The following is a 24,726-nucleotide window of genomic DNA, read 5'->3' on the forward strand; positions in this document are numbered from 1 at the left end:
GCACCTCAGCCCAGGGCAGCTGGTAAGAGACAGGGAAATGGCACTCTGGAGTCAGAATCTGCAGGAGGGGGATTCACAGAGATCCATGGTTCCTCAGCACATTCTGTGGGCTGTGCAGGCCCACGGTGCAGTTTACGCGCTTCCTCGTTGAAACGGGAAAAAAAGAAGGATATTGCAGGGACTTGAAACATTTCTTTTAAATTTGGAGATGGCGCTCTTCCTTTTTTCTTGGGGGGAGAGGTTAGAATTTCTTTTGTGACATGATGCTGATTCTAAATGGTATTTTAAGGGGCACCTGGATGGCTCAGTGGGTTAAGCGACCAACTTCAACTCACCACTTGTGGTTTGAGCCCCGTGTCGGGCTCTGTGCTGACAGCTCACAGCCTGGAGCCTGGTTCGGGTTCTGTGTCTCCCTCCTTCTCTGCCCCTCCCCTGCTCATGCTGTTTCTCTCTCTCTCTCTCTCTCTCTCTCTCTCTCTCTCTCTCTCAAAACTAAATAAACATAAAAAAAAATTTTCTAAATGGTATTTTAAAAACTCCCCACCTTGCAAAGTAGAAAAAAAAAAAAAAAGGCAACCCTTTACCAGTCTTCCCCATACTGTTTTTTTTATTTTCCTGGTCCACAAAATCCCACAAAGTCTGGGAGCCAGCTTCCCCTCTCTCTTCCCCTTGTTTTCCACAGTTATCTATCTTCTGCGTGGTGAGCTGCCTCTGCAGTCAGCCCTCTGCACCCATGCGGCTTTGATGATAGTCTTTGCCGGTCTCCCTACAGGTGGGGACACGTCTCCCTCATAGTCACTACTGCACTGGCAGCCCGAGGGGGCTGTGATGGCTTCTAAAACCTCTCTAGCCTCTCTCCACCACTCTTGGATGACAGCACCAATCACCCACCTGTGGGGCTCTCGGGTGTCCAAGGGCAGGGCTGGATGGGTGCACTATTTGGGCCCATCCAGAGAACTATACTCTTGCAGCTTTTCAGGAAGTCCACTGGGGCAGGGGGAGCCAAGTGACTCTGAATTCATATAATATGACAAAGAGCATAGGATCTAGACTATACCTTTTAAAAGACATTAGGGAGACCCTCTGATGGAAATTCTTGGCCATAGACGTCCTGGCTTAAACCATTTTCTTTTCTTTTTTTTTTTTTTTTTTTTAAGTTTTTTTTTCAACGTTTTTTATTTATTTTTGGGACAGAGAGAGACAGAGCATGAACGGGGGAGGGGCAGAGAGAGAGGGAGACACAGAATCGGAAGCAGGCTCCGGGCTCCGAGCCATCAGCCCAGAGCCCGACGCGGGGCTCGAACTCACGGACCGCGAGATCGTGACCCGGCTGAAGTCGGACGCCCAACCGACTGCGCCACCCAGGCGCCCCTTAAACCATTTTCTTAATCTACACTGGGGATGTCACAGACATCCTGGAATCACTCCTGTATTAACTTAATCCAAGTAAAACGTTCAGACCAGTGGCTATATTTATGCTTCATTGTTGTGAAATGAATCTTTAGATCACTAAAGAAAGAACTCCCTTTGGTTGGTGAGCTAGGCAGCTCCTACCGAGTGATATCAGAGATTGAGGAAAGAGCTAATGTCCTACATATGGTACCTTGCACATAATGGGAATTAATGCAAGTTAATTACCTAAAAGACACAAACAGAACCCGTTTCTCCATAGACTCCAGGGGGATACAGTCAGGAAAACGTTGAACAGGGAGCTAGACCTTGTGTCTAAGTCCTCACCCCGGCTTGAACTTACTACGTAACCCTGAGCAATCATTTAGCCTGTACGAGACTTCGGTTTCTCCATCTGTTTGACGACTCTATGGGATTCTTCTCTCTTCCAGTCCTAACATGGAATCACAAGTTCCAGTTCCATAGTGTGTTTGGCAGACTTGGCTAGCCCAGGTTGCTTCGGCATTCTAGAGCAGACCTAAAAGGGCACCAACAAGGGCTGGTGCCACCAAAGTTGGGAAGAGGATGCTTCTTTCAGGGACAGTCTTTACAAATCATCCCTCTCTTCTCTCACCCAAGGAGACTTATTCTGGAGCACTGGAAGTAAAGAAGAGGAAGGGAGAGAGACCGGAAGTAGGACAGTGGGGGCAGAGGGTTGAGACTTTGTGAAAACTCTAAAGACACGGCCAGCCATGTCTTTAGGGAGGGATTGCCAAGACGGCCCCAATCGCCAGCCCCAGGGTCCCTCGGTTCTTCCCACCCATGCTTGGCATCTCCGTCTAAGAAGCTCTGGTGTCCTACTTTCTTCCCCTAGAAATTAAGAGTTTTCACATCCTCGATTCTGGGGAAACATTTGTTAGCAGGTTTTTAAAAAGCCAGAAATAGACGATACAACTACTTATTTAAAACCACCACCACCCTTAAGGTTTGTTCGAAGAGATTTTAGTTAAGCAAAGCCTTTTGGGGGCCACGTCTCCTTTGTAGATCCCCCCCCCCCCACTCCTGCCCCGGTGCATCCCTCTCCCAGTGCGGGGATAGGTGAGGCAGGATGGAGGAAGGGGGACAGAGGGAGAACGTGGAAAATTGGAGCCAAAGCCACGCTGGGTAGAACCACCGCGGGCAGCTTGGCGGGGCTCCAGCTCGGAGGCAAGTGGCAGGGTTCCTTTATAGACTCATTATGCGCAATGGAGATAAGAAGGTGCAGCTATGACAGAGCTTGAAAACATGTGCTTTGCCTCCAACCTGGGTGCTATCTGTTAGAATCACTGCCAGGTCTTCCTGCAACACTTAATTTCAGAAACCAGCGCCATCATAAAAGAAAACTCACCCTTTCATCTGCTTCCCGGATCAATTGCCCTCCAAACTCGTTGAGGGGCACAGCTGACCTCCCAGTTCTAAAAATGAAGCGACCGATAGCAGGAAATTCCTCTGGGTGTTCATCTGGGGCGTTCTGACAGCCCCATGTGTCATTGTTGTGACTTTTTGCTTCGGCGAAGTTTCACTCTTTCATTTCTCATATTTCATTAGCCTATGGGTGCGAGCTGCTGACAGTAACCCCCCAAGGAAGAGAGTCCTATACAAACCAGGTTGAAAGACAGTAAAGGAGATTTCTTTTTTGGTGACAGATTCTAGAAGTCTCTGCTTTGGTGGGTGGGTCTCAGAAAGAGAGGAAGGGAGGAAGATACGTTAGCGGCTCTTAACAGCCTCCTTCGGCAATTCTCTTAAGAGTTCACGGGTGAAGAAACTAAGAAATTAAGAAACAAAGTCCTTCCCAAATCAAAAAATCCCTTTCACTGCTGTCGAATGGAAAAGATTGGAGCCTTTCCAGGCAACTGGGTGTTGGCTGTGGATCTGGAAGACGAGATAGAGAGACTTCTGTTGGAATCCCATTGACTTCTAATGTGAGAACCGGAGGCAAATTGGACGAAAATCCACTTTCCCCCGTACTTGTGAAAACCCAATCAAACCCACAGCCTGCCTGGAATCATGAAGACTGTCTCCAGAGTCCCTGTGGTGGTTCTTCTCACGCAAAGGGGTATCTCTGCAAGCCCTGCTTGGGATGGACTAGTCCCTGGGGACATGGGCCACCCAGAGGGCTCGGCCGTGTCATAGCCACTGACCGTCGGGTCCATCTGTTAGACAAGGTTTGTTCGCTCAGGATTTTCTCCACCCACTGTGCTGTGTACAGGTATTACACTGAGTCTTGGGCAGTGACCAGGGAGGTAAAAAGTCATCATGGGTGATTATCTTTTCTAATCCCAATGAACTCCCTGACATCACCTGCTTGAGAAAGCAGTAGCCTCATTCTGCGAGGAGAGAGCCCCCTGTGAGGGGCTGGAAGCCTTCATATGTTCCTTACTCGGCTTCACTCTCCCAGCCAGGGGTGTGGGGACAAGTATTTGCCTTCCCATCTCATGGAGGCCCAGAGAGTTTTAGAGATGGGGATAAAGTTACATAACAAGACACTGGCCGAGTCCCTTAAGGGAATGACCCTCTGATTTCCCCCCGGTTCCCTTTCTACAAAACAATACTACCAACTTCCCAGGGGTGGGAGACAGCATAGACCGTAGGTGATGGAAAAGGTGGCGTTCTGGCCCAGATAGACCCACGGACCTCCTTATGAACCATGTTTTGGGGTCATGTGATGGGGCACGAGGGTGCTGGGGTACTCCTCCTTAGCCCCACCCATGACATTTTCACATGGTTTTCTCTCTCGGGGAAGCAGCCCCACACTAATGAACAGATCACTGGCGATGAAAACGATCAAAGCTGTTGTCCTGGTTGCATAACTCGTTTGTGGAAAGTGTTTCATAAACATTTCACAAGAAGGAGAATTTCAAAGCATGAACATCTCCCAACCTGCCTTCAATTACAGGCAGGATTTTTTTTTTCTTTCTCCCCCCCCCCCCCTTCTACACTTCTCCTAGCAGTAAGGAGAGTTTCTGTTTTGTAACTGATCTATAAAGGGTTGGCAGCGAACATGTTGCTCATGAAAAGATCCTAAAAATATATTTCCAGTGGTAGAATGGGGCAGGCAAGTAACTCATCTCAGGTGAACAGGGCTGAAAGTCCCCCGGGAGATGTTGGCTTGCATTTTCGCTTGGGAAACTCTCCTCTTTCTGTGGTTCTTGGTTGTTCCCTGGGAGTCCAAGACTCCTGCCTTCAGATGCCTCTGGGAAGTGCCTGGGGAGATGGCCTCACCCAGGTTTCCAGTCAGAGCAATGACAGACCAGCTTCGAGGCACTTTTGCCCACGGACACTGGGATCTTCTCCCTGCCCGCATCAAACTTCTAGACAAAGGAAGAGAAGAGACAGGGGACCCTTGAATAAACTAGTAGCTCCTCAGGAAGCCGGGGCCACTTGGGGTTGCTACCTCCTGAAAAGGAACTTTTCAAAGAGGCATCCTTGTTTTTCTGGCTTGTACCGACTCTGGAAATGCAACAAGCTTATCAGTCATGTTATTTAATGCTTTGGCTTCAGTTCTTAAGACATAGCATTGCTAGTGCTGACACATGTGTGAAAAACCCCATCATTTTAAGCCTATAAAAGTTTTCTTCTCCCTCTGGCACATAAGTCCATGCATTCAAGTTTAAAAACTCTGGGAAGGGGCTGCGTCCCTACGGAGGACGAATCCTCACAAATGTTTCTTGGTGGCCAGGACTTGAACGACGTCACACTCTACCTTCCTTCAAAGCCTTCCCGAGATGCCCACCATGTTCCCTTCTGGTGGGTTGATGGAGGCTCTCTTTTTTCTGACCCCGATCCCCTTTGAATCACACCCTTCTGGCTCTCCTAGTAGGCCACCTGGTAGAGAAGAGCCCAGAGCTACTACTGTCTTGAGAGGAATTCCACAGAACTCTTGATTTGCCCACACAGAGAGCTGTTCTGCCCCCAAAGAAGTGAAACGGCAGGAGGTAGGAGGTGCAGTGGGGGAAGAAATGCTGAGCACGTTCTCTGAATCAAACTCTGAAAATGGTTCCTGAGCCCAGTGGCTCTTCTTGGGAAGTGTCTGGTGAGTGAATGCAGTTTGGCATCACAGTGGGTTCTTCTGCATACACCTGGGCTGCCTATCATGGAAGGACTTTGCTGTCCTTTTCAGAGCAGGAGATGATTTAGAAAGAAAGAAAGAAAGAAAGAAAGAAAGAAAGAAAGAGAAAAAAAAGAAAGAAAGAACAAAGAAGGAGGAAAGAAAGAAAGAAAAAAAAAGGAAAGAAAAGAAAAGAAAGGAAAAAAGAAAAGAAAAAGAAAAAGACATCCAGGAAGCAAGTGCAAGGCTCAGGAGCAACCAGGAGTTCTGACTTTCGGTCCCATCCCTGCTTCTAACTAGTGGCATGATCTTTTTTTTTAATTTATTTATTTTGAGAGAGAGAGAGAGAGAGAGCACAAGCAGGGGAGGGGCAAAGAGGGAGAGAGACAGAGAATCCCAAGCAGACTCCGTGCTGACAGCGTGAAGCCCGATGCGGGGCTCGAACTCACGAACGTCAAGATCGTGTCCCGAGCCGAAATCAAGAGTCAGGCATTTAGCCGACTGAGCCACCCAGGCACCCCTGGTTGCATGATCTAATATTTTAAGTTACTTCATTCGGTTCTCTAGGCCTAGACAAAAGGAGAAAAGGAGACTAGATGGAATCTACTTAAGAAATTTATAATGCATAAAAGAGAGCGGGAGCAGACTTGGGAGCAGAAAGTATGCTGACTGTCTCACCAGCCCCATTTCACAGATGACAAAAGAGATTGAGGCTTGTAGATATTAAGAAACTTGCCTGAGGTCAGACTGCAGGTAAATAATAGAGATGAGATTCCGGTCCAAGTCTATGTGACTCCATAGTTCTACGTAAACCTAACTCTCACCCGCGAGTGATGGATTCACAGAGTCACAGACTCTTCACGGTGCCCAACGTGCCAGCTACATGGCAGACATTCAACAAGTGTTGGTTCCCTTCCTTCCCCATCAGAACTGGAAGGAAATGCAGCTAGCACCTGGCCCAAACCGTTCATTTCACAGCTAGGACTCCTGAAGCCCAAGGAGGGGCAGAGCAACTTGCTCAGGGCCACAGACCTAGAGTGGCAGGCAAGCCCGGCCCGGAGACCCAGGGCCCATGAGGACAGGTCTCCTAACTCCCCACACGCTACTCCGTCCATTCCATTGCACTGCCGTGTGGCTCGGTCTCGTGTTTTTATCGCTCAAAATATTGTTTCCTACATTTCCTTGTCGTAACTCAGTAGCAACCCTAATCCCACTGCTCTAATGAGATTTCATCAAAAGAAAAGTCCCCGTTCAGAGTTCTTCATTACTACACAGACTAAGGTTCATGTCCAGATAAAGCACAATTGACTAGATATGATAACATAGCACTTGGCTTGGGACCCAGTATTCTGCATTTCCTGGACTCTCCCCTGCAGGAATTCACTCCAGGGGCTTGATATTTGCTCATTTCCCTCCCTCATTATCAGGAAGCTAAGTAGGGTAGGCGAACGAGAGCATCAGCTCCAGAAAGAGAGAACATAATATTTTTGTAGCACTTTAGAGATCCAAAAGCACTTGCAAATATATCATCATTTATCCTTCATGATAATTCCATGAGGCCAATAATCTTATCAAACGTTTTTACAGATGCAGGAACGATCAGGAGAGCTGACCGAACGCGCCCACCATCATGCAGCCAGGAAGAGCGCAGCGTGACTTTGTACTTGGGTCATTCGCCTCCAGACCCTCCCCCTCTTCTTCTGTACCATTTGGTCCAAGTGAGGCAACCCCATTGGCCTCCCCCCAGAATTTCCCATCCGAAAATGTCCCTGTGGACCCCTACCTCCTCTAAGTTCCATGTTGTTTTCACATTGGTACGTGGTTGGTGTAAACATTTTCACAAGGGTGGCCTGGGACTTTTATGTGCACGTGGGGCTTACATAGTTATTGAACGTAAAGTTTGCAACAAGTCTGAAAGGGATTCTCCTTGGCATTTCCTGGGTGACTGCCTGTGACCTGGAAGCCTGCCCCTGAGAGTTGGAGCATGGGTTACCAGTGTAAGTAAATGGGTTTCCCTGGTAATTTTTACCTTTTTTTTTTTTTAAGTTTGTTTATTTATCTTGAGTGAGACAGAGAGAGCATGAGCAGGGGAGGGGCAGAGAGGGAGTGGGGGAGACAGAGAATCCCAAGCAGGCTTCGAGGTCAGTGCCCAGGGTGCCACGCGGGGCTAGAACTCATGAATGGTGAGATCATGACCTGAGCCAAAACCAAGAGTCAGACGCTCAACTGACTGAGACACCCGGTTGCCCCGGTGATTTTTACCTTTGAGAACAGTGTTCTAGCAAGACCGAGGGCCTCGTGTCTTGAACTGCTGTGGAACTCCAGATAAACTGAGGCACCCCTCGTGGCCTTCCAACACTGAGTCTGCTCTGACAGCATGGAGTAGCTGGTCTTCCACGTGGCATGCTTGAAACACAGAGGTTTCCTGTCCCATAAAGGTCCCCTTCCCAGGTCAGTTTAGTTCAACGAGAATTTAGTATGCACCTACTGTATACCAAGGGGGAACTAGAGGCACAAAGATGAACGGGGACCTGCCGGGTTAATCAGGAGACAGGACACGAAAAGTAAACAGCAACCACGCAATGCTTACAGCAATCACAAGCACGCATCGTGGTGGCACGGAAAGATTGTGACTCACCGTGGCAGGGCACAGCACGGCCAGAGGAAGGGGAGTGAGGTAAGGAGAGCCCCACAGAAGAAAAGTCCTTCTGAGCAGCCCTGAACGGTGAAGGGGGCTCCCCAAGGGAAGGCACGGAAGGGCATGTCAGGAAGTGGGAACAGCTCGTCCAAAGTTGCAGAGGACGAGATCAACTAGCAGTCCAGCAATGTTGCTGCCGCATGGGGGTGCGGAGAGGAAGGCCTGGACGAGCAGCCAGGGCCCCCGCACACCGTGCAGAGGAGTTTCGAGGGACTCTGGGGGCAAAGTGTCACCAGAGGAGAAGGGAATAGCACGGAGAGACTTTTGTTCAGCTCAGTTACGCCGATGGCAGTGTGGAATACGGGGCTGAAGTGGGTAAACCGCAAGCAGGGCCACTGATTAAGAAGCTGTTGATGGCAACAGTCCAGGTAAGAGCTGATAGGGACATATGCGCCCAAGGCCAAAACAGCAAGGACCAGGCAGAGGAGACAAAAACGGAGAGATTTTAGGACAGAACATATATTTCCACCCTTGAAGCTTTATCCTTTGTAACAAATGCCTGTTTATTTCAGGAATCCCCTGGTGAATGCCTGCGGGCCTGAAAGAGCGAACCCAGACTGGTATCTGAAAGGCCACGGTCAACCCAACTGCTCACAATAGCCGGAGCGGAGAGGGTTTGGGTTTCCAGAAGGCGTGCACAGTTCGGCAATGTTTAATTTTTTAAAAGCTAATTATGAATTTTAAATGAAAAAAAAAACCAACAAAAAACAGATTAAGGACTGCCCGGGTAGCTCAATCGGTTACGCGTCTGACTTCGTCTCAGGTCACGATCTCCTGGTTCGTGAGTTTGAGCCCCACGTTGGGCCCTGTGATGACAGCCCTGAGCCTGGAGCCTGCTTCGGATTCTGTGTCTCCCTCTCTCTCCCTCTCCCCCACTCGCACTCTGTCGGTCTCTTTCTCTCTCTCAAAAATAAACTTAGAAAAAAAAAGAAAGGTTAAAAACAGTAAGCACTCAAAATGTCACATATCCGTATAGAACTTTCTAGCTTACGAGGTGTTAAAGTTAGTTGTAGGGTTCCTTCTTTTTCCTGGGCAGAGGGACTCCTGAGAAGTTAAGGGGCACATGATATAAATAAACATACATACAGATATTGCTGTATGTGCGTGTGTGTGCACACGTCCATGTTTAGCAATAACAACAGCTAAAAATAATAATAGCAAAAATAACCCAATCTCCTTCTCTCCCCACTTCTTGAGTCATTGTCTATACCAGCAGGCAACACCTGGGATGTGGCCTACAGACCTTAGAACTTTCTGTGATGTTCTACAGTTTACAAAGCACTTTCAAGCATACAATTTTGGTTGAGTTTCAGAATATCCCCATAAGATGAAGAGGCAGGTGATGGTCTTTCCATTCTACAGTTGAAGACAACAAAGTTCATGAGGGGTAGATTTTCCCCAAGTACATAGCTGGCTAGCAGGAGGCCCAGGGTCTGAACCCAAGTCCTCTGCTTTAAAATTTAACACATCTTGGGGCGCCTGGGTGGCTCAGTCGGTTAAGCTTCCGACTCTTGATCTTGGCTCAGGTCATGATCTCACAGTTTGTGGGTTCGAGCCCTGCATCGGGCTCTGTGCTGATAGCGTAGAGTCTGCTGGTGACTCACCTCTCTCTTCCTGTCTGCCCTTCCCCTGCTTGCACTCTCTCTCAAATTAAGTAACTAAACTTAAAAACAAAAATTCAACACATCTTTAAAATCCCTAGGATATCCTCCCTCCAGATAAGCAGATTTTCAGTCCCAAAACCTATCCCTTGCAGCTCCAAAGACTTTTATTGCAGCTTGGGATAGAGATATATTGGTTTCATTTTGACTAGAGATCTTACTAAAAGGTAATGTATATATCTCTACTTTCCCTTAAAGAGTACTTGAAAGATAATTTAGTCAATGACTCAAGTCGTAACTGTGAACTCCTCTTAAAAGCAATCATGCCCTTGGGGGTAGCAAGTGTTTGGCCTCTGTTGGCTGCAGCACTAAATAGTCCCTAGTTGCTTTTTTCTTTTTCTTTTTCTCTTTTTCTTTTCTTTTCTTTCTCTTTTTCTTTTCTTTTTCTTTCTTTCTTTCCCTTTCTTTCTCTTTCTTTCTTTCTTTCTTTCTTTCTTTCTTTCTCTTTCTTTCTTTCTTTCGGCTGCAGCACTAAATAGTCCCTAGTTGCTTTTTTCTTTTTTTCTATTATTCTTTTCTTTTTTCTTTTCTTTTCTTTTCTTTTCTTTTCTTTCTTCCTTTGCAGGTCTATTTTTTTCCAGGTTTTTAAACTCCTTTCTCACACCAGGTTTTTATCTGCTACTGTTGGTATGCTTGCTTTTAGCAGCCCCCTCTACCAGCTCAAATTTGCAGTTCTTATTTGCGAAGGGCTGGAAACACCAGATCATTAAACCCATTACAACTGTTTCTAAAATAAAACTTTAAGGCCCTGAGAAAGGGCTTGGTACGAGGTCTCATTTTGCTTCCTTATTCTTAGTTGGGTTCTAAATGGGTGAGGCTTTGGGCTCCCTGGATAAGTGAGGCACTACAGTAGGTCTGGGTAGCTCCCTTTTACATTGGGCTCGCCCTTTGGTTCAATTTCTATTGAGTACATAGCTCTCCTATTACCCTTCTTAGCCTGGGATAGGGCTCTCGGCATGATGGTTGTTCAAACCACTGTAATTGACAGTGTAAACTCAATTGTCTAGGGTCGGGAGCAGTTACCAAATTGGTTATGAAAAGGCTGTGTGAACCTGAGTCAGAGGATTCTCTAATCATGTATCTGTTTCCCTACCTATAAAAGGGAAATAATCTCTGATTCTTACCCAGATCTCAAGGGCTAGGGCTAAAATGTCTATGAAACATTCCAAGGAAGGCTCTCCTCGCTTTTGGTCACCAAAACAATATGAAGGTAATGACTGTTGTGCATCTATTACCTGGGAGACCTACTTGCTTGCTGCCAGAGCACGACGCCTGTCATTTCGTAGGTGCTTATTAGATCTACGGGGAATGAATGCGTGAACGCTTTCAACAATCCTAGAACACAGGACACTGGGTCTCAGAGAAGTCAAATGATTTCCCGAAGATCGTACACCTAGGAAGTGGCAGAATACCACCTGGTTCTGAGCGGATCCAGAATCAACTCTCTCTCCACTGTATCACACGGACTTGAAAAGTCACGCCACACTAGGCTGATTTCCTTTCATACAGGGTTCCTAGAAATAAGGATCCGGCAAATGCTATAATTATTGTATGCGTGCGTACAGTACATGTATGCACGCACTTTGATAACACATATATTTCAGTCTACCCATCACCCTCTTTAAGTATAATATCCGCAGGTGGACAACGTTCAATTATCAGATGACATCCGGTTAGGCCAGAGCACAGTGGGATCATTTGTGCGTTCACTGATCCATTTACTCCGTCAACAGATGTGTATCGAGCAGGTACTATGGCTATGTTGTGCCCTGATTGCAGCCATTCCCAGCACAGATGAGACATAGTAGGCCTGAGCATACACGTATGTGTGCTCGTATACATGTATGCATGTATGTATGTATGTATTGTCTCTGGAGGTCAAGATGGGGTCATATGGGTTGAGATAGGATTAATTAACACGTCACCGTCATCCACGTGGGAGGTCTCTGGTGACATGTCGTAGGACTCTGCGCGTGGCCAGTCTAAGAATGTTATCAGTAAATTGGATGAAGATACAGCACACGTACTTCATAAATCTCCATGTGAGGAACAGGACTACCTAGTACTTTGCCCAAAGATGTCAATTTTTTTTTGAAAGCTTGAAAATATGGAAGGAAGGGAAGAAAGGAATAAGATAAAACATAGGGAGCAAATGTCACAATCGTTTACTTAGAATATGAAACTTAAATGTACAAGTTGAGGCAACATTTAACATTTAAAAATACTCGAGAGACATTAATGAATTCTAAGAGCATGCAAGTTGACAGTGTGATAGAATTATCTTCTTAAAAAAATCTGGAGGCTCGGCGGCACGAATGGAAGGAGAGCATCAAGGAAGCTTCCCCTATTTGACCATATAAGTTCCATGAAGACAGGCCTACTACTGTTTCATCTGGGCTTGGAATGGCTGCAATCAGGGCACAACACAGACACAGTACCTCCTCGATACACATCTGTTGAATGAGTAAATGGATCAGTGAACGCACAAATGATCCCACTGTGCTCTGGCCTAACTGGATGTCATCTGATAATTGAACGTCGTCCACCTGTGGATATTATACTTAAAGAGGGTGCTCGGTAGACTGAAATATATGTGTATCAAAGTATTGAGGCACAAATGAATTCAAAGAGGTCATCAGAGCACCGTAAAAAGAAGTACTTGAAACAACCTAATGTCCATCGACAGGGTGGTAAAGCAAGTAAAATTACACTGAAACCATAGAATGTTACATGGTTGTCAACAAAAGTCATACAACTGTCTGCCATGAAACAACCCATATATCCTATTTAAAAAAAAAAAAAAGTTTTAATGCTTATTTATTTTCAAGAGAGAGAGACAGAGCATGAGTGGGGGAGGGACAGAGAGAGAGGCAGACACAGAATCCGGAGCAGGCTCCGGGCTCCGAGCGGTCAGCACAGAGCCGGACACGGGGCTTGAACCTGTGAACCAGGAGATCATGACCTGAGCCAAAGTCAGATGCTCAACCGACTGAGCCACCTAGATGCCCCTGTAAATCCTATTTTTTCATTTAAAGAGAAAGTTGCAGAAGAATTCACACAGCATAATTTATACACATAGACGTACATACATGTGAATTTTCAAAACCCACAAACATTTGGACATTTGCATTTGTACCCATGTCCGCACATGTGCAGAAAGAAAAGTCTTCTAGACATTTACACACCACAGTGAAAACAGGATTTACCTCTGGGAGGAGGGCTGAGAGGGACAGGGATCCAAAGTCTTCCTTTTTATCTCGATTATTAAATTTTTTTTGCTACCAGAAGGTATTCATGTATTATGCGTGTCATTGCTTTAAGTAAAGCAGTCGAGAACCTGATGTGTGGAATCATCCGGGGAATTCCAAATATCTACATGTAAAGGGGAAGGTTTTGGGGTGATAGCTCTTCTCAAATATTGAAGGGCTGTCAGGTGGAGGAGAAGGACTCAGGCCCTGGAGCTAAGGCAGGCAGAGTGACAACTCCTAGAGATGGTGACCATGGGGACATTGATCGGGGTCTAACAGGAGAAAAAGTGGCCTAACAGTACAACCGCTGACCCTGGAGTAGGCTGTATTTTGGGTAGCGCGGCCAAAATCCCTGAGCGAGCTTTGGCAGAGATGTGGGGGCAAGGGCCATCTGACAGGGGTGTGAGACCATTTCATCACATACAATTAATATTTTAACACACGCACGCACGCACGCGTGTGCAAAATCTCAGATGGTAAAAACTGAATATATTTAGCTTTATAAAAATGTGCTCTGTTTTTTCATTTAAAATGTCACTGCAGACAGTGAAAGCTTAGTCCTAAGATGTTATATTATGAATAAGTAAGAGTATTGACACGCAAGATGGAAGGGAGGAAGAAAAAGCCTTTGTGCCAGATAGCAGAGGTCTGTGGCGCCCTTCTGGGAACAGGGGACCTTTGACCTGAGGGATCTTTTAGCCCTGAGAGTCTGTATGTCTCTGACTCACTCCAGATAGAGAGATTCAACCCAAACTTGTCTCCACGGTTGATGAAAAATAGTCACAGTGACATCAGGTGTCATTGGATATTCCCAGCTCCCACTGTTTCCGTTAAACGGCCAGGAGAGGGCAGTCCCAGGAGAGCCACATAACCCACTAAGGGGCATTTGTTAAGGGGCCCGTTCTAGCTTGGGTTACTAGCTTAGCTCAAAGAGTTTAAAACACTGGGTTGGTCAGAGTCCTCTCTGCAGACCCTGGGTCCCCGGAGGGTGGCCCCTAGCACCCCAGCAACCACTGAGCCTCAGCCAACAGCTCCCAGCGCTGGCCAGCAAACTGCGGAGTTGGGAAATATTTACCAGAGCAGACTGGATGGAGCCCATGACATACTCTATTTGCATAAACCCAACAAGCTCACCTTCCTGGGGTAAGGGGTGAGATTTTGTGGATCACTTGCTGAGAAAAAGACACCAGGAGCAGAGCAGCACGAAGGGAAGTAGGCCCCCGAAAGCAGAGAGATGGGAGTTCATGACACCCAGGACAGAGGGACGGGTGGGTGGGCGGATGGGTTCATGCCAACTATCTCTCAATCCATTTATTTAGGAAACATGTACTGAGTGTCTACTCTATTACACTCCTCTACTGTAATAAATAAACCACAGACCCTCTCCTCAATTATTTCACAGTCTGGTCGGGGAGGCAGACCCACTCCCAGTAGAAGCCTGTTGAGATACAGAAGGTGGAGGGGGTGGTCCCAGAGGGCTGCCTGGAGAAGGAGGCATGAAAGCTGATGCCAGGGCTCACTCAAAACAGACTCAAGATGCTTGTGTATACCTGTTCCTCTCTACCTTCAGGACACTTCCATCATCCCAAGGAGGATTCTCATTGATTCTTTTTTTTTTTTTTTAAGTTCACTTATTTATTTTGAGAGAGAGAGTAAGGGAGGGGCAGAGAGAGAGAGAGAGAGGGAGAGAGAGAGAATCCCAAGCAAGCTCCGCACTGTCAGCACAAAGCCCGATTCAGGGCTTGAACTCACAAACCATGAGATCATGACCTGAATCAAAATCGAGAGTCAGATGCTTAACTGACTGAGCCACCCAGGAGCCCTGGATTCTCATGGATTCTAATAAGCACCCAGGCAGTACTTAGAAGTCCTTAGGATCTGGAAAAGAGGGGAGCTGAAGCCCTCTTGTGAAGCTTGACTCCCCAGATCCTCTTCCCGCAGAGCATCCTGTTCCCCGCCTGAGCATTCCAGAAGAATCCTGGGTCCTCGCTGAGCTGCCAGGTCCTGGGCAAAGTCCGAACCCCAGGTCCTGCTGTTCCCTGCTCTGCTTTATGCCAGGAAAGTGTCTGTCTCTCCCAGGCCCCTGGGCAAGGCCAAGCTCTGGGAAGTACACTGCGAGCCAGGAAGCTGCCCTCCGTGTTGCCAGGCTAAGTATAAGGGGAAGTACCAAGTCCTGAGAAAGGAAGTTGGTTCTGGTTCATGTCAGAGAGGAAGAGACTCCTTGCCTCTGGGCGGCTGCACTGCTCCCCCTTCCAGACAGAGCCATGTTAACCTGTTCTGGCCTGGTGGTTCAGTGGTTCGTGCTCTAGCAACTTGATCCCTCCTCTTCGTGAGGGTCCCGGGCCAGAGCGAGGGGGACTGAAGTACTCCGCCACTGCCCCCTGCAGGAATCAGCGTGTACCCCCAGTGGCTGGGTGTCCAAATCTTTGCAGGCCTCAGTTTACCAGCTACACAAGGGGTCTACAAAGCCTGCTTCTGATCCTTCAGATGCACCCCTTCATAGTGATGGGGTAAAGTTTAAACAACTTTCTTGCTATGATCACACACTTTCTTTTTTCTTTTTTTTTTAATTTTTTTAACGCTTATTTATTTTTGAGACAGAGAGAGACAGAGCATGAATGGGGTAGGGTCAGAGAGAGGGAGACACAGAATCTGAAACAGGCTCCGGGCTCTGAGCTGTCAGCACAGAGCCCGACGTGGGGCTCGAACTCACAGGCCACGAGATCATGACCTGAGCCGAAGTCAGCCGCTTAACCGACTGAGCCACCCAGGCGCCCCTCTTTTTTTTTTTTTGAGAGAGAGAGAAAGAGAGAGAGTATGAGCAGGGGGAGAGGGGAAGAGGGAGACAGAGAAAGAATCTTAAGCAGGTTCCATGCTCAGCATGGAGCCCGAAGCAGGGCTCAATGCTGCGACCCTGGGATCACGAACTGAGCCAAAATCAGGAGTCTGGACGCTCAACCAACTGAGCCACCCAGGTGCCCAGGATCGCACACTTTTCTTTGAAAGATGTCATCAGAGGGAAAGGCAAGATTAATCTGTAATTTACCTTAAGCAAATACTATAGATGATGTTTGGTTCTAACTGACTGTAAAAGGACATTCTTCGTTTGCCTGAAAAGATGTGGTCTAACATTCCCTTAATAGCAGGCTCTCTTTTGGGAGAAAAATCAGATTTAGTTCACAAACTTTGACTTAAGTGTGCATTTCAGGAGCCACCCTCTTAGGTACAGTGAGACATGCCTGTGTTTACCTGGCACAGACCAAGCCTGGCATATTTCTCTTATTATTGAGGTAGCAACGGCATGAGTCAGGTACAAGGACACGGCTAAGAACACTCAGAAGAATCTGAATCTGAGCAGAACTGCCACCTGGAAAAAGGTGAACCCCAGGCCTCCAGAGCCTTCTGAGGGCAGAGCTAAGAAGAAGAGGCACACAGGAGCCAGGCTGACGCGAGATGGGACAGCTGGGACCAATGTTATTGTGACAGCACCAATAACTCATGTTTATTGAGCATCTACTGTGTCCCAGACACTTTACATTCAACATCTCATTTCATCCTCCTCCTGACAATGCTGTAAGGTTCGTGCTATTATTTCCCCCCATATTACAGAGGCAGAAACTGAGGCTGAGAGAAGGTGGAGTGACCAGATGACACAGAGCCTATTGGTAGAGCCAAGATTTGAATCCAGGTCTGTGTGATGCCACAGCTGGACCTCTGACCACGACACGGTCATCTGTAAGCCTCGAAGCAGGGACAGCCTGCAGTAGTCTATGCCAACAAAGCCTGTGCTACTTTCGCAGAAGATGCCGGTGCAGGAGAGGGGCTGCTAAGAAACAAAAGCAAAACAGGATGTGAACCAAGGATCCTTGGGGGTTGTGAGCCAAGGGGGTTTTTCGTGGCCACGCAGGGCAGAGGGAGGGGAGTCTTGACACTGGAGAGCAGCGGGGGCAGCTGCGATTCGCAGAAGAAGCTGAATTTGGAGACAACAGACCCGTACTGAACACGGTGCCGATGAGCGAGGAGACTCAGAATAAAGGGAAACTGAACAGGCCTCAGCTCCCCCACTTAGCCGCAAGTCACTTTACCATTTGAGGCGACTGACCAGGTACATTGGTGTAGCTCCTGAGCCCTGAGGGTGGCCTTCAAAGCCATTCTTGGGCTGGACCAAGAGAAGGAAGTTTGAGATGGAAAAAGTGTGTTTTCAGCTGCAGCTGGGAGTCTGGGAGAAGTAATCTCCTGGTAGGGGGCAGAGAGAAATCCGGGTCCCACCCCCTGCCCTGCAGGCACATACACAGGCAAACAGTCCTCTCCCTGCACCCTTCTCACGCACAGGCCCAGGGAGGTGCTTCTCGTGGGGCCAGGGGAACCCTTCTCCACCCCACCCTTTACCTGGCAACCTTCCCTGGGCCTGCAGATACTATCTCTGTCACCCCAGCTGGCAAGCCGTGGCTGTCAGAGGTCTGCGGGAGCCGATAGGAGTGAGAGGACTCTAGAGACGTGGAAAAGTACTGTAGAGATGTCGAATGAGGGGCTCTGGGTAACGTTAGGTCGTTAGGTCGTGTCTCACCCGCAGGAGAGTGCTTGTGCGCTCTCTCTCTCTCCGTCTCTCTCAGCCTAATACAGTATAGAATCACACAGGCCTGTTGTATATCTGAGCTCCACCTTGGGTAAGTTACTTAACCTCTCTGAGCTATAGTTTCCCCAGCTACAAAATGGGAATAATAATGCTTACCTCACCAGGATGGCGTAAGAATTAAGTAATAGCAAATAAGATATAACTCTATGTAAAGCGCCTGGCACCTTCCACCATCCTCTGTTTGAATCCTGGCTCTAAGCAAGTCCCTTGGGCTCTCCAAGACTCAGTTCCCTCTTCTGGAAAATGGGGATCACAAGAGCTACTGCCCTGGGTTGCTTTCGGATTTTAAACGAGATGCTACTTGTTGAAGAACTCAACCCAGGGTGCTTATTAAGCCGAGGGCTCAGCACATGGTGTCAGCTGCTTCCGCGACTGGGGCCAGATCCAGCTTCCCTGTCAACACCGCTGCTCCAAAACGATTCCCACATGGGGGAGACCTGGCTTTGCTTTTAGTCCCACCAACCGGTATCCGCCAAAGGCAACTCACCGAGATCTGCAAGGAAAGTCCACGTCTGTATCCCCGCAGAATCAGGGAGACTGGATGCGTGCCTCTGCCTCGCATCCTTGCCGCTCTCCAACCCACACCTGAGCAGAGAGGAACAGTCTGCATGCCCCGTCTAGAGGCATCCAGGGACTCGTTGCCAGTGCCGGAGCCGGTGGCCCAGAGGGGCTCTGTGGTGGTGTTTGCGCGGTCTGGTGACCAGATCGTGCTGGGCACAGGCCTCCTGAGAAGCCCCAGCCGCTCCCGCTCCTTATCTGCCTCACCGCCCTGCTCTCAGCAAGGCTCGGTCCATCTAATGCTGGGGCCACAGACGCAAAACAGCTGACCATCTGAGCCTCCCGCCAAAGAGCCAAGCTTGGCTGGCAAAGGAAGACGAATTCGCACCTCTCCAAAAGCAAAGACTCTTTATCACCTGCTTCCCACCCAAGCGTGGAGGGGGGCGGGGCTTAGACTGAGTGCTCAGGGATCTCAGAAAAAAAAGTACTCTTCTAGGAGCGTCCGTAGTCCCTCTAAACGGGTGCAAGCCCAGCTTAGCAGCCACACAGAGAGAAGAGAGGAAGAGAAAATGATGGGTTCTCATTCACCAGAAAATAATAAGAGCTGATGTTTATTGGTTGCTCACCGTAGGTCAGAGACTATTCTAGGTCCTATATCGTGGCTATAATTAATCCTTGCAACATGCCTAGCAAATAGGCCCTATTAGTGGTCTCTCATCTTTGGATGAGGAATGTGAGGTCCAGGGCAGCCGATCGGCTCGACCATGGTGACTGATGCCTCCTCCAAAGAAGCAGGGCCGTGGAGGGCACACAGCCACGCAGTCTGGAGTCCGGCGGGCTTGGCTTTCAACTTGCTTCTGGATGGCGTGATTGTGGGAAAATTCCTTAGCCTCTCGGTGCCTCAGTTTCCTCATCTACAGAACTGGAATGAGCCCGATACCTCACAGGATTGACAGAAGTATTCAATGGAACAACGGACATTTGCATTATAATAACAGGCGATGATGCATTTCGCACTCCGTGCCCGCACACAGGCAGGATCCAATAAATACCATTATTGTAGTATCTTGACTATGGTGGGGAAATCACTCTGGAGAAAGCACTCGTACAATCTCACCAGTTATCTCCTGCCTGAAAATTAATTCTGTTGCACGTCTACCTGGTGACTCCACGAACCCAGTTTTATTTCCTCTTCAGGCAGCAATGGCTTATGGAGCCCCTGTTCTGATATTTTTAGGGACGTTTCGGACCTGTCTGCCCCATTGCATAGCAAGTACGTTCTCTGAGGGCACAGGCTGCGCGTGTTATTTCTGGGGTGCCTCTTTCTAGTGCTGGGGAGACTCTGTTTCCCACTCCCTTATATTTCTACGTGCAAGGACTACAGCCACGGGTAAATCTTGCGCTCTGCCTCCTGGTGGAAGTGACCTGTTTTCCTGGTGGGTCTAGGTCAGCTGTCCTCACTGGGGATGACGGGCAACCTGGAAATTGTTTCCTGAAATCAATGGGGTGGTTTTTCTGGCTAATGAGGAGGCTCGATTTGCATGGACTGGGCAGAAGGCAGGCGCTCCAGACCTCCTGCAATGCAGAAGACTATACCAAACAAGGGCCATGCTACTTTCATACAACTTTCAAATGCCCCATGGGACATTTGTGTGTCAGCCAGTAGCCGGCCTAGAGTCACGTGAGCCTAGAACCCAATTTCATTATTCATATGAGCACAGAGTATCTTTCGCACACTTTCATTTTTTCCTTTCTTTTTAAAGTTAACTTATTGATTTTGAGAGAAGGAGAGAGAGAGAGAGAGAGAGAGAGAGCAAGAGTGAGCGGAGAAGGGGCAGAGAGAGAGGGAGAGAGAGAATCCCAAGCAGGCTTTACACCGCCGGGGCAGACCCCCATGCGGGACTCGAGCCCACGAACCCCGAGACCATGACCTGAGCGAAAATCAAGAGTCAGACGCTTAACCGACTGAGCCACCCAGGCGCCCTACTTTGGCACACTTTTAATACACGCTGGCTTTTTCCACAGATGCCATTTTCTGTATAAATTAAGGAAAGATTTTTATCTTATTTTGCTTGGACCTGTATTGAGAGTTGTTTGACAACGTTTTGGAAGATCTTGGCTTTTGAGCTGCCGGTAGAACATACTGATATCAGTCTGTATTTGTGTCTGTCACGGGGCACAAGCATCCTACTATCTCGCTAAACATGCCAGGGGAGTATGCACAAAGACTTCCTTGCTGAAATACTTATTATTTTATTTCAAATTACTTCTCATTCTTTTAAAATCAGAGCATCTAGTTGATGCTTATTTATGTCTTCTATAAATTTCATTCTAGGATATTAAAGGAGCTTTACAGAATCCGTATTACAAGGGACATTGGGTCTGGTAAAGCTGAGGACAAGTTGCGTTTTAAATTTTTTTTAATGTTTATCTATTTTCAAGAGAGAGAGAGAGAGAGAGAGAGACAGAGAGCAAGCTGGGGAGGGGCAGAGAGAGAGGGAGACACAGAATCAGAAGCAGGCTCCAGGCTCCGAGCTGTCGGCACAGGGCCCGACACACGGGGCTTGACCCCACGAACCGTGAGACCGTGACCTGAGCCAAAGCTGGACGTTTCACTGACTGAGCCACCCAAGCACCCCCAGAACAAGTTTTAGAAAGAAGTGGATGTTGGGGCGCCTGGGTGGCTCAGTCGGTTGAGCGTTCGACTTCAGCTCAGGTCACGATCTCGCGATCTCACGGTCCATGAGTTCGAGCCCCGCATCGGGCTCTGGGCTGATGGCTCAGAGCCTGGAGCCTGCTTCTGATTCTGTGCCTCCCTCTCTCTCTGCTCCTCCCCCGTTCATGGTCTGTCTCTCTCTCTGTCTCAAAAATAAATAAACGTTAAAAAAAAAAAAAGAAAAGAAAGAAGTGGATGTGTGGGGGTTAGTCCCTTCTGGTCCCTCTTTTCAGACCTGCCTGTTGGCTAGAAGGGTACCGTAAGGTCTGTTCTCTATCACCTCTACCTATGCCGGGGGGTTGTATTTAATTCTTTGAAAGCCCACTGTGGCCGTGCAGCAAAACCATGTCCCCAACCACAGTTCTGTCAGGCTCCAGGGTCTATTTTTCAATTGCTTTGGTACCTCAGAGGGAAAAAAAAGGAGGGATATTACGTATCAAGACTTTCAACCCACCCTTACTGCCTGGGGTTGAGCAAAATGAGGTTTGCCGGCTCCTCGGGCTCTTTTCTCTCTTAGCCTGACCGTCCCCCCATCCCCTCCCCCAAATCCTGTCTCCACTTGGAAGCACGGAACCAGAGCTGAGTGCTGCCGCAGATGGAAACAAGTGTCAGAGGACCGACAGTCTTCCCATCCTTAACGTCCATTCCCCAAGGTCTCGCAGGGAGATCTCAGAGCCTCCCTCCGGCTCCCTGGGTCCCTTACCCCTGCCTGGCTCTACGTGCCTGCCCAGCTTTTTGAGACTCGCAGAACCAGCCCCATTGGCATTATTATCACGGTACAGGGGATCTCCCTCTCCTCCACAGCCTCCTCCGCTGCGCTTTCTGTCCCACTGGCTAAGAGCTCCTATGGGCAGGGCCCATGTTCTAGTCCCCTCTGACTCCTTACTGCCCAGCTAAGTACAGGTCAGTGGTATGAGATGGTTGAACTTGGTCAATTAGCTCCTTCCCTTGCCGTCTGGTGCTCGGCTCCTATGATGCCTGTTCTCCTGAGACTGCTGCCTGAGTGTCCAGGGGAGAGGGCTCACATGCGATCACTGCAGACCCTCACTTGCCAGCCTGAGAGCCTGGTCTGGCCTTCCCTGTGTTCCCCTCATGGGCCCCTCTGGAGAAGCCTATCATTCTGGACCCTCGCAGACCTTCCCTTAGGCTGAATTTTGTTGATTTTATAATTTTTTAAAAATGTTTATTGAGATACAGCGTGAGCAGGGGAGAGGCAGAGAGAGCGGGGGCAGACACAGAATCGGAAGCAGGCTCCAGGCTCCGAGCTGTCCGCACAGAGCCTGATGCGGGGCTCGAACTAATGAATCGTGAGATCATGACCTGAGCCGAAGTCGGACGCTTGACCGACTGAGCCACCCAGGCGCCCCTGAATTTTGCTGATTTTAGAGAAGATGCCCCATCTAGCCAACTGAACACTACAAATCAACACATACCAGGAACTGCCAGAGAACCATGGTAGTTCACGTTCAAGAAAACAACGAAGAAAAATCCCATCCCATTTAAAGCTAACTGCTATACGGGGGCACGCTGGGGTCACTGCTCTGGGCTGGCTGGCGTGGGAAAGTCATATATTGGCGCAGGTGGGCTGAGAAAGCCATCAAGCCTAGGGCTGAGAGAAAACCCCAGGTCACGGATTCTCCACTTTGGTGGCAGGAAGCTTAGGGACAAGGATACCTGCCAACTTGCTTCTGATATCCTTCGGGCCTCAGAGAACTTTTGGAGTCTTCCAGCAAGATGGCATTCAACAACATACATGGAAACATCGCTCTGATCCACCTGGTGGAAACTCATGGCCCAGGGCATGAGGGATTCAGAAGTCACCAGGACAGAACAGCTTGAGGCCTCCTAGGTGCGCACCTGCCACTGTGGGCTCTCCAACCCCCGGAAGCTAGTTCTACTTCCCGACGTCCTTCTGAAGCTAGCTGTTGGTCCAAAGAGCAGGGAATGGAAATGGGGTCCTCTGGGCTCCTGAACTCAGTGACAGGGCACCCAGCCCCTCTACTCTCTCGGACGAGTCCTCCTCTTCTGGCCACACCTTCTAGTTGGGTCTGCCCTCTGTCCATGTACTCTCTTTTCTGTCACCTATGCTGATGGCATCTCCTATCCCTCCCCAGGCCCACACCCAAGGTCTCCATCATCCCCCAAAGCCTTCCTTTCACACTGTCTCCATTTTAAGCCAGCACCCCACCCCTTTGTCGCCTCATGTCCATATTTCCTTCATCTCCTTAATTCCAACTTGTCCCCTGGCTACAGCAATCTGGCATCTGCTCTTACCACGGCCACCACAATAAGGCCATTGCTGCTCTTGTCACTGACAAACCAGAACCTGTTTTCAGGCTTTGGGCTCTACAGACACTGGAGCCTGTCCCCACTGTCATGAAAATCTCTCCTTTGTGGGTGTGGTTCTCCTCCTGTCCCCCTGACCATTCCTTCTTCTTCTTGTCCACAGGCACCCACTCTTCTGTCCCTTTACGTGTTTCTTCTGTGGGTCTTCCCAGGGTCCCCATCCCATTCTGCATACCATGTCAGGGGACCTCACTGCCTCCCACCATTTCAGTTAACATGATTCCACGGTGACTCCCTGATATGCATCCTGACCTGTGCCCCAGGCTCCAGGTCCCAACTTCTCACCGTGTATCGGTACCTGTAGCCCATCATCTGCCCCTTCCTCCTCCTTCTACCATCTGGACATACTTGCTCCCGCTCCTGGCTTCTTGATCTCTGCTTGCAGTCTCTCTAATGCTTAGCATTCCGAGCTAGAAACCTAAGAATCGTGCTGGACTCTTCCTATGTCTTTGCTGTCTGCATCCAACCTGTTGCCCCAATCCTCTTGATCTTCTATCAGATCTCCCTCTTGAACTTGGTTCTCTCCACGCATGCTGACATAATCATAAGAACAGCAAATACTTACACAGCACATACGTTCTAGACCCTTGTCAAAAAGGTACACACCCTCTCATTTAACCCTCACAACAACCTTGTGAGATAGGTACCGTTATTCTCCCCTTTTTCCAGAAGAGAAGGTTGATTTTTCTTCATGTTTTTATTTATTTTTGGGAAAGAGAGAGAGAGAGAACACACATGGGAGAGGGACGGTGGAGGGGGGGGCAGGGGATCCGAAGCAGGCTCTGTGGTGACAGCAGAGAGCCCAACGTGGGGCTCAAGTTCACAAACCATGAGATCATGACCTGAGCCGAAGTCAGACACTTAACCAACTGAGCCACCCAGGTGCCCCTCCGGAAGAGGAGATTGAGATTCACATAGAAAGTGAAGAATTTGTTTAAGTTTATTTATTTATTGAGAGAGAGAGAGAGCGCGTGCACAGAAGGGTCAGAGAGAGAGGGAGAGAGAGAATCCCAAAGCAGGCTCTGCATTGTCAGCACACAGCCCTATATGGGGCTCAAACTCACGAACCCTGAGCTCATGACCTGAGCCAAAGTCTGATGCTTAACTGACTGAGCCACCTAGGTGTCCCAAAGGTGAAGCATTTGCCCCAGGCCACACAGCCAGGATTCTAACCCAGGCAGTCTGATTCTGTGTTCGTGTGCTTGATCTCTTCGCCATAATCCCTCTCCTTAGCTTTGCCTGCTTCTTCCTACAACAGCAACATTCCATCAGGCCTCTCCTTCGTCCCTCCTTCCCTCCTCACCCACCCCGCCTCTAATGCCCTTCCATTAAATGAGACTAGTCACCCTGGAAAATGTCTAGTGGCTCCCTATTGCCCACAGGAGAAAATGCCTTGCTGGGCGTTCAGAGTTCTTCACAGCCCGGCCTGACCCACAGTCCCGCCTTC

At 48.7% G+C, this 24,726-nt stretch overlaps 1 protein-coding gene across 1 annotated transcript in view; it reads right to left on the reverse strand.

Moving 5' to 3' along the window:
- The window catches only part of POU2F3 (POU class 2 homeobox 3), a 69,921-nt gene that overhangs the window by 19,248 nt on the left and 25,947 nt on the right, over window positions 1-24,726 (reverse strand). The window lies entirely within an intron of this gene.

The sequence above is a fragment of the Panthera uncia genome, chromosome D1, assembly GCF_023721935.1.
Source record: "Panthera uncia isolate 11264 chromosome D1, Puncia_PCG_1.0, whole genome shotgun sequence".
In the NCBI taxonomy this organism is placed as follows: domain Eukaryota; kingdom Metazoa; phylum Chordata; class Mammalia; order Carnivora; family Felidae; genus Panthera; species Panthera uncia.